Source organism: Salvelinus sp. IW2-2015, linkage group LG17 (genome assembly GCF_002910315.2).
Source record: "Salvelinus sp. IW2-2015 linkage group LG17, ASM291031v2, whole genome shotgun sequence".
NCBI classification, from domain to species: domain Eukaryota; kingdom Metazoa; phylum Chordata; class Actinopteri; order Salmoniformes; family Salmonidae; genus Salvelinus; species Salvelinus sp. IW2-2015.
The window spans coordinates 9,111,849-9,122,541 of NC_036857.1; the positions used below are offsets into that span (position 1 = coordinate 9,111,849).

At 45.4% G+C, this 10,693-nt stretch overlaps 1 long non-coding RNA gene across 1 annotated transcript in view; it reads right to left on the minus strand.

The window, feature by feature from the left end:
* Nucleotides 1–937: 937 nt before the first annotated feature.
* Nucleotides 938–10,693, minus strand: part of LOC139029042 (uncharacterized) — a 22,512-nt gene continuing 12,756 nt past the window's right edge. Inside the window, exon 2 of the long non-coding RNA XR_011481282.1 lies at nucleotides 938–1,450. This is a non-coding gene — a long non-coding RNA (uncharacterized lncRNA). The remainder of the gene's footprint in view (nucleotides 1,451–10,693) is intronic.

The following is a 10,693-nucleotide window of genomic DNA, read 5'->3' on the forward strand; positions in this document are numbered from 1 at the left end:
TATGTTCTCATGTTCTGAGCAAGGAACTTATACCTTTCTTACATGGCACATACTGCACTTTTACTTTCTTCTCCAACACTTTGTTTTTGCATTATTTAAACCAAATTGAACATGTTTCATAATTTATTTGAGGCTAAATTGATTTTATTGATGTATTATATTAAGTTAAACTAAGTGTTCATTCAGTATTGTTGTAATTGTCATTATTACAAATACATTTTAAAAATCGGCATCGGCTTTTTTTGGTCCTCCAATAAATCAGTATCGGCGTTGAAAAATCATAATCGGTCAACCTCTACTCTGTAGTGCCTTACGGTCGGATTCCGCGCAGTTGCCATACCAGGCGGTGATGCAACTGGTCAGGATGCTCTCAATGGTGCAGCTGTAGAACTTTGAGGATCTGGGGACCAATGCCAAATCTTTTCAGTCTCCTGAGGGGGAAAAGGTGCAACTAGAGAACATTACCAACCCCTACGCTCTGTATTTTCCACTGGCTGCCCCACCACCACAGAAAGCACTGAGCTAGGCTGAAACACCTGCATTTTGGAGCTGCCTTACTCAAGAAAACAGAAAAGTTTGTATCCGGCTTTATTAACAATGATTTGTATTTAATTTTTTACATTTTTTGCAAGCTGATATGTGATATGTATTTAAAAAATCTACATATATTTTATTTTGGTATTAACACTTTTTTGGTTAATACATGATTCTATATGTGTTATTTCAAAGTTTTGAAAATAGTAAAAATAAAGAAAAACCCTTGAATGAGTAGGTGTGTCCAAACTTTTCACTGGTACTGTAAATGTAGTGGACACAGTTACGAATCCCTTTGGCTCGGCAGTCTAGGGGGGATGGTAACGAGACCCGTAACATAACTCATGCAAATTATTGTAGTGAAAAAGTAACCGTGAGAACGAAATAACCACAGAGAACTAAATTACCGTCAAACACTCAGGGTTTATTTGTAAACACACGGTAAAGGGGGGGCAGGAAAAGGGGCTGAGCTGGACCCAAGGAAAGAAACAAATATCCAAAAACACCCTTAAGTTAGACTAGCCTACTTCAACAACAGCTAACTAACCAAAAATACAGTGGGTGGTCCACCCAATTCTAACTAGTGTTCTTAGACAAAGTATTCCTACAGGTAATGTATGCCCATGGGCGACTTGTCTTGGTACCCCCTTTTCCCACCATCAAACAAACAGTCAAACACCATAACAAAACAATACTCACAGAGTAACAGACAAAGTGACATGTAGTTGCAAAACCAAGTGATTTACAGAGAGATTGCATGACAGAGAGATTGAGCTCCAGAGAGAACAACTGACAGGGTTTTTAAACCAAGGGAAAGGGGTTGTGATTGGGTAATGGAAACAGGAGGAGGTGTGTCTTCTGATTGATGACTGATTGATGACTGATTGGTGACTGATTGGGGAATGATGATTGCCACCTGTGAGGGGAGAAGGAGAGAAAAGAAATACACACACAGGATACACACACACACACAGAATACCTGTATCCGTAACACACACACACACAACGTCTGTCAATCATACATTGACCTGGGTGTCAGTGACAGACCAGAATTTCTCTCTGTACCTCTGGCAGGATTATACACATACAATGTACACACACATATACACTGAGGGTACATCACATTGAGAACACCTTCCTAATATTACGTTGCACCCCCCTTTGTCCTCAGAACAGACTAACTTTGCTGGGGCATGGAATATACAAGGTGTCAAAAGCGTTCCACAGGGATGCTGGCCCATTTTGACTCAAAGGCTTCCCACAGTCACATTGGCTGGATGTCCTTTGGGTGGTGGACCATTCTTGATATACATGGAAAACTGTTGAGCGTGAAAAAACCCAGCAGCATTGCAGTTCTTGACACAAACCGCTGCACCTGGCACCTACTACCATTGAAGTTGATTTAACAGGTGACATCAATAAGGGATCATTGCTTTCACCTGCATTCACTTGGTCATTCTATGTTATGGAAAAAGCAGGTGTTCTTAATGTTTTGTACTCAATGAATATAATCAGACCAGTTGGAACTGGAGCAAAGATCCAAACAAGAGATAGGACTTTAGGACTGAAAATGTGCTATATTGAATAGAATAGTAAGATGTAGTGTTTTGAATGTTCCCTACTCTGAATGTCACAAATGAATGACATGTCACCAGTCAAGCAGAATCACCTGAGGGTAACACACACACACACTGCATGACACACGAACGCAAGCAAACACACATGCACCACACACCAACACACAATCCTATAGTCCATTCAAACAGTGAGTCCAGGAATGGGCTCCCGTTCCTTCCGGCCATCCAATAGAAATATCACTTGTCTAAAAATAGCCTCGGTCTCCTCTTACATAGCACTGATCTGAGATTAGAGAAGTCAATGTAACACGGTAAAGAGACTGAGTGATAGAGAGTGGGAGAGTGATGGGAAAGAGAGACAAAGAGAGACAAAGAGAGGGAGTAAGACAGAGACAGAGAGAAGGGTAGAGAGAGAGAGAACAACACCCCCTCAACCAGACCCGGAGAACTGGAGGTGGAGAGAGACATGTCTGCACTCTGGACTGTGGTGAGACAACATCAACAGGAGAAAGAGCAGGAGAAGAACAGAGCACTAGAGGAGAAGGTGAAAGTGCTGGAGGAAAGGGTGAGGGGGACGGTGTGTGACAGAGAACAACCCATTAGAGAGCTGTCCACCCCGTCAGAGAAGCCAGCAGAACAGTCCACCCCAGACCCTGACCACAGCCTCGACATCACAGCAGGACAGAAAAATTAAGGACCCCAGGGAATCCCACCCCCTCTGCGCCCCCCCCCCCCCCCCCCCCCCCGCCACCCTCATGGCCCCCCTAACAACTCCCCCACCCCCACTGAGGACATAGACAAGCCACAGATTGTACTCCTTATGGACTCAAACGGGAAATATATTCAAGAAAACACACTTTTTCCCAAACACAGTGTCTAAACTCTGGTGCCCAAACACCCAGCAGACCTTCTGTCTGAAGACCAACTAGGGTCACCCAGCCACATAATAATACACACAGGCACAAACAACCTGAGAACACAGCAGGAAAGGGTGGCCACAGCACTCAAGGGGTATTTCCCGTGACTATGCCTCAAAACCAAAAGTTTACCTGGCCCACCACTCCACCCTGGACTTGAACAGCCTTTTACGACAAGGTCATCCTACACAAGGCAGCAGTGTCCACCTTCGCCAGGACCCTAAAGGTCATCGCCCTCAACCACAGCCCCAGGTCATCTACCTTTGGCCTAAATAGCAGGAACCTGGACTTCACTAAATAAATAAAAAATACAGGCATTGTCATCCTACAAGAAACATGATATACAGCAGTGGTTCCCAACCAGGGGGACTAGGACCCCTGTGGGTACTAGGCCTATCCACAGGGGGTACTTGAGAAGACTCATGAGACCACAGGCTTACTGGTAAAATGCACATGAGGGGGTAAGTACCCGTGGTAGTCGGGCAGAGACAATTTCAGTTGAAGGTACAGTAACCGTAAAGGGTTGGGAACCACTGATATAGAGGAAATGGAACAACTGGTTGCTCTCTAGATTACAGAGAGCTGGTAATCCCATCCACCAAACTACAAGGTGTGAAACAGGGAAGGGACTCAATGGGGAATGCTAATAGGTTACAGAGAGCTGGTAATCCCATCCACCAAACTACAAGGTGTGAAACAGGGAAGGGCGTCAATGGGGAATGCTAATTTGGTATAGAGCAGACCTAACTCACCACATTAAATTAATAAAAGCAGGAACATTTTACATTTGGCTAGAAATTCAAAAGGAAATGGTCTTAACAGAGGAAAATGTTCTCCTGTGTGCTACCTATATCCCCCCCCACTAGAATCCCCATACTTTAATCAAGACAGCTTCTCCATCCTGGAGGGGGAAATCAATCATTTCCAGGCCCAGGGACATGTATTAGTCTGATGCGACCTACATGCAAGAACCAGACAAGAACCTGACACCCTCAGCACACAGGGGGACAAACACCTGCCTGGAGGTGACAGCATTCCCTCCCCCATATGCCCCCCTAGGCACAATTACGACAACATAACCAAAAAAAACGGGTCACAACTCCTGCAGCTCTGTCGCACGCTGGGTATGTACATAGTCAATGGTAGGCTTTGAGGTGACTCCTACGGTAGGTACACCTATAGCTCATCACTTGGCAGTAGTACTGTAGACTACTTTATCACTGACCTCAACCCAGAGTCTCTTAGACTGTTCACAATCAGCCCACTGACACCCCTACCAGATCACAGCAAAATCACAGCCTACTTGAACAGAGCAATACTCAATCATGAGGCATCAAAGCCAAAGGAACTGAATAATATTAACAAATGCTATAGATGGAAGGAAAGCAGTGTGGAAAACTAACAAAAAACTATTAGGCAACAACAAATTAAATCCCATTTAGACACCTTCCTGGACAAAACATTCCACTGTAATAGTGAAGGTGTAAACTTTGCAGTAGAAAACCTAAACATTATTTTTGACCTCTCAGCTTCCCTATCAAATTATTTAAAATATAAGCGGAATGGCCTCCCGGGTGGCGCAGTGGTCTAGGGCACTGCATCGCAGTGCTAGCTCCGCCACCAGAGTCTCTGGGTTCGCGCCCAGGCTCTGTCGCAGCCGGCCGCGACCGGGAGGTCCGTGGGGCGACGCACAATTGGCCTAGCGTCGTCCGGGTTAGGGAGGGTTTGGCCGGTAGGGATATCCTTGTCTCATCGCGCTCCAGCGACTCCTGTGGCGGGCCGGGCGCAGTGCGCGCTAACCAAGGGGGCCAGGTGCACGGTGTTTCCTCRGACACATTGGTGCGGCTGGCTTCCGGGTTGGAGGCGCGCTGTGTTGGGAAGCAGTGCGGCTTGGTTGGGTTGTGCTTCGGAGGACGCGTGGCTTTCGACCTTCATCTCTCCCGAGCCCGTACGGGAGTTGTAGCGATGAGACAAGACAGTAATTACTAGCGATTGGATACCACGAAAATTGGGAAGAAAAGGGGATAAAATTTAAAAAATATAAGCAGAAAACCTAAGAAAATTAACAACAATGACAAATGTTTTGATGAAGACTGCAAAAACCAAAGAAAGAAATTGAGAAACCTGCCAAGCTAAACAGTATATTTGACCTCTCAGTTTCCCTATCAAATTTGTAAAATATAAGCAGAAAACCTAAGAAAATTAACAACAATGATAAATGGTTTGATGAAGACTGCAAAAACCAAAGAAAGAAATTGAGAAACCTATCCAACCAAAAACAAAGAGTCTACGCCTTTACTATGGTGAATCACTAAAACAATACAGAAATACACTACAGAAAAAGAAGGAACAGCACGTCAGAAATCAGCTCAATATAATTGAAGAATCCATAGACTCTAACCACTTCTGGGAAAATTGTAAAACACTAAACAAACAACAACACAAAGAGTTATCTATCCAAAACGGAGATGTATGGATAAACCACTTCTCCAATATTTTGGGCCCTATAACAAAGAACAAACAGCAAAAACATATACATGATCAAATACAAATCTTAGAATCAAGTATTAAAGAGTACCAGAACCGACTAGATTCTCCAACTACATTGAATGAACTACAGGACAAAATACAAACCCAAAAAGGCCTGTGGTGTTAATGATATACTAAATTAAATTATTAAATATACAGATTACAAATTCCAATTGGCTATACTTAAAGTCTTTAACGTCATCCTTAGCTCTGGCATCGTCCCCAATATTTGGAACCAAGGACTGATAACCTAATACACAAAAAGTGGAGACAAATATGACCCCAATGACTTCCGTTGGATATGCGTCAACAGCAACCTTGGGAAAATCCTAAATACAACCCATATTTATGTTTATTTATTTTCACTTTTGTACTTTAATGTCTTTATTCTTCTTTTGGAACTTTTGTGAGCGTAATGTTTACTGTAAAAAAAAGTATTATCTATTTCACTTGCTTTGGCAATGTAAACATATGTTTCCCATGCCAATAAAACCCTTAAATTGAATTGAGAGAGAGAAAGAAATAATGAACACTGTGAAAGCTCTGAAAGAAGCATGGTGAGTTTGAGACACTGAGTGTGAAAGAGCTAAAGTACAGAAACAGAAAGTGTGTGAGAGTTGGGGACAAAAAAAGACAGTGTTGGATGGGAGAAATTTCTAAATGTTTTCCCCCCCTCTTCCTCCTCCTCCTCTTCTTATCTCTACCACCTGTGTTCAGTGTTTATTTAACACGGAGGGGTGATGTTTACACAGTCTAGGTTAAACACAGGCGGAGCCAATCACTTTTGTTAATAATAACTAATGTAAACAGCCAGACGCTGCAAAGCATGCTGGGACGGCTGGCGTGCCAGAGCCATTGTCCAGTATCTGATCTGACCCACTAACAGACAGACAGACAGACATCACCCATGTTCACATTCACCCACCTCCCTGGAAGAGAGAGAGGGAGTGAGAGCTGAGAGAGAGAGAGAGAGAGAAAGAGAGAGAGAGGAGAGAGAGAGAGAGAGAGAGAGAGAGAGAGAGAGAGAGACAGTGAAGAGAGAGAGGGAGTGAGAGCTGAGAGAGAGAGGAGTGAGAGAGAGAGACAGTGAGAGAAGAGAGAGGAGAGAGAGAGAGAGAGAGAGAGAGAGAGAGAGAGGAGAGAAGAGAGAGAGAGAGAGAGAGAGAGAGAGAGAGAGAGAGAGAGAGAGAGAGAGAGAGAGAGAGAGTGAGAGAGAGAGACAGAGAGAGAGACAGTGAGAGAGAGAGAGAGACAGTGAGAGAGAGAGAGAGAGAGACAGTGAGAGAGAGAAGGGAGTGAGAGCTGAGAGAGAGAGAGAGGAGAGAGAGAGAGAGAGAGAGAGAGAGAGAGAGAGAGAGAGAGAGAGAGAGAGAGAGAGAGAGAGAGAGAGAGAGAGAGAGAGAGAGAGTGAGAGAGAGTGAGAGAGAGAGACAGAGAGAGAGACAGTGAGAGACGACAGAGAGACAGTGAGAGAGAGAGAGAGCGAGAGGAGGAGAGAGAGGTGAGGAGAGATGAGAGAGAGAGAGAGAGAGAGAGAGAGAGAGAGAGAGAGAGAGAGAGAGAGAGAGAGAGAGAGAGAGAGCGCGAGAACTGAAGAGTTTGTGTGGTCATGCAGAAGAGAAGAGAAAACCGGGTCAAACAGGGACAGAGTCATCTGTACAGTAAAGTGAATGTGACAAGGACTCTGTCATCTCAGTCAGAGGAGAAGAACCCTAAAGGAGACTTAAAACAAAACAGAAAAGGAGGAAGGAACTCGGCTGCTTCAGGCAACAACCCAAGTTATTTTTTATTTTTTTTTATTTCAACTTTATTTAACCAGGTAGGCCAGTTGAGAACAAGTTTTCAGTTACAACTGCGACCTGGCCAAGTGTGGCAAAAACAACAACACAGAGTAACACATAAACAAACGTACAGTCAATAACACAATAGACAAATCTGTATACAGTGTGTGCAAATGTAGAAGAGTAGGGAGGTAAGGCAATAAATAGGCCATGGAGGCGAAATAATTACAATTTAGCATTAACACTGGAGTGAAAGATGTGAAGATGATGATGTGCAAGTAGAGATACTGGGGTGCAAAAGAGCAAGAGGATAAGTAACAATATGGGGATGAGGTACTTGGGTGTTCTATTTACAGATTGGCTGTGTACAGGTACAGTGATCGGTAAGCTGCTCTGACAGCTGATGCTTAAAGTTAGAGAGGGAGATATAAGTCTCCAGCTTCAGTGATTTTTTCAATTCATTCCAGTTATTGGCAGCAGAGAACTGGAAGGAAAGGCGGCCAAAGTAAGTGTTGGCTTTGGGGATGACCAGTGAAATATACCTGCTGGAGCGCGTGCTACAGGTGGGTGTTGCTATGGTGACCAGTGAGCAGAGATAAGGCGGGCGTTACCTAGCAAAGACTTATAGATGACCTGGAGCCAGTGGGTTTGGCGACGGATATGTAGTGAGGGCCAGCCAACGAGAGCGTACAGCTCACAGTGGTGGGTAGTATGTGGGGCTTTGGTGACTTAACGGATGGCACTGTGATAGACCACATCCAGTTTGCTGAGTAAAGTGTTGAAGGCTATTTTGTAAATGACATTGCCGAAGTCAAGGATAGGTAGGATAGTCAGTTTTACGAGGGTATGTTTGGCAGCATGAGTGAAAGAGGCTTTGTTGTGAAATAGGAAGCCGATTCTAGATTTAATTTTAGACTAGAGATGATTAATGCGAGTCTGGAAGGAGAGTTTACAATCTAACCAGACACCTAAGTATTTATAGTTGTCCACATATTCTAATTCAGAATAGAGTAGTGATGCTAGTCGGGCGGGAGTGTGTAGGCAGCAATCGGTTGAAGAGCATGCACTTTGTGTTACTAGCATTTAAAAGCAGTTGGTTGCCACGGAAGGAGAGTTGTATGGCATTGAAGCTCATCTGGAGGTTAGTTAACACAGTGTCTAAAGAAGGGTCAGATGTATACAGAATGGTGTCGTTTGCATAGAGGTGGATCAGAGAATCACCAGCAGCAAGAGCGACATCATTGATATATACAGAGAAAAGAGTCGGCCCGAGAGTTGAACCCTGTGGCACCCCCATAGAGACTGCCAGAGGTCTGGACAACAGGCCCTCAGATTTGACACACTGAACTCTATCTGAGAAGTATTTGATCCAGATTTTGCAGCTCTCTTAGAACATCTGCTGCCTGGATTTGGGTGAAGGAGAAGCAGGGGGGGGGGGGCAAGTTGCTGCAGGGGGTGCTGAGCTGTTGTCAGGCGTAGAGGTAGCCAGGTGGAAAGCATGGCCAGCCGTGGAAATGATCGATTATCATAGATTTATCGGTGGTGACAGTGTTTCCTAGCCTCAGTGCAGTGGCCAGCTGGGAGGAGGTGCTCTTATTCTCCATGGACTTTACAGTGTCCCAGAACTTTTMGGAATTAGTGCTACATGATAAAAATTTATGTTTGAAAAAGCTAGCCTTTGCTTTCCTAACTGCCTGTGTATATTGGTTCCTGACTTCCCTGAAAGGTTGCATATCACTGGGGCTATTCGGTGCTAATGCAGAACGCCACAGGATGTTTTTGTGCTGGTCAAGGGCAGTCAAGTCTGGGGTGAACCAAGGGCTATATCTGTTCTTAGTTCTACATTTTTTTAACGGGGTATGCTTATTTAAGATTGTGAGGAAAGCACTTTTAAAGCGCAACCAGGCATCCTCCACTGACGGGTTGAGGTCAATATCCTTCCAGGATACCCGGGCCAGGTCGATTAGAAAGGCCTGCTCGCTGAAGTGTTTTAGGGAGTGTTTGAGAGTGATGAGGGGTGGTCGTTTGACTGCGGACCCATTACCCACGCAGGCAATGAGGAAGTGATCACTGAGATCCTGGTTGAAGACAGCAGAGGTGTATTTAGAGGGCAAGCTGGTCAGGATGATATCTAAGAGGGTGCCCATGGTTACGGATTTAGGGTTGTACCTGGTAGGTTCCTTGATAATTTGTGTGAGATTGAGGGCATCTAGCTTAGATTGTAGGGTGGCTAGGGTTAGATAGCACACCCAATGCTATGTTGTGTTGTGGTTTATTTTTGGTAATTCTTCATGAACATCCTCCGTGCGAACACACACCCACACCCACTTTTCTAAGAGGGCCCTGAGCTGGGTCTGAGAGAGACAGAGAGAGGTCTGCAGGTCTGAGAGAGAGAGACAGAGAGAGTCTGCAGGTCTGAGAGAGAGAAGAGAGAGGTCTGAAAGGTCTGAGAGGAGACAAGAGAGGTCTGCAGGTCTGAGAGAGAGAGACAGAGAGAGGTCTGCAGGTCTGAGAGAGAGAGGAGAGAGTCTGAAGGTCTGAGAGAGAGGAGACAGAGAGAGACTCTGAAGGTCTGAGAGAGAGAGACAGAGAGAGGTCTGCAGGTCTGAGAGAGAGAGACAGAGAGAGGTCTGCAGGTCTGAGGAGAGAGAGAGAGAGGTCTGAAGGTCTGAGAGAGAGAGACAGAGAGAGGTCTGCAGGTCTGAGAGAGAGAGACAGAGAGAGGGTCTGCAGGTCTGAGAGAGAGAAGACAGAGAGAGGTCTGCAGGTCTGAGAGAGAGAGAGAGAGGTCTGAAGGTCTGAGAGAGAGACAGAGAGAGGTCTGCAGGTCTGAGAGAGCGAGACAGAGAGAGGTCTGCAGGTATGAGAGAGAGAGACAGAGAGAGGTCTGCAGGTCTGAGAGAGGAGACAGAGAGAGGTCTGCAGGTCTGGAGAGGAGAGACAGAGCGAGGTCTGCAGGTCTGAGAGAGAGACAGAAAGACAGAGAGAGGTCTGCAGGTCTGAGAGAGAGAGACAGAGAGACGTCTGCAGGTCTGAGAGAGAGAGACAGAGAGAGGTCTGCAGGTCTGAGAGAGAAGAGACAGAGCGAGGTCTGCAGGTCTGAGAGAAGAGAAAGACAGAGAGAGGTCTGCAGGTCCTGAGAGAGAGAGACAGAGAGGGTCTGCAGGTCTGAGAGAGAGAGACAGAGAGAGGTCTGCAGTCTGAGAGAGAGAGACAGAGAGAGGTCTGCAGGTCTGAGAGAGAGAGACAGAGAGAGGTCTGCAGTCTGAGAGAGAGAGAAGAGAGAGGTCTGCAAGGTCTGAGAGAGAGAGACAGAGAGAGGTCTGCAGGTCTGAGAGAGAGAAGAGACAGGTCT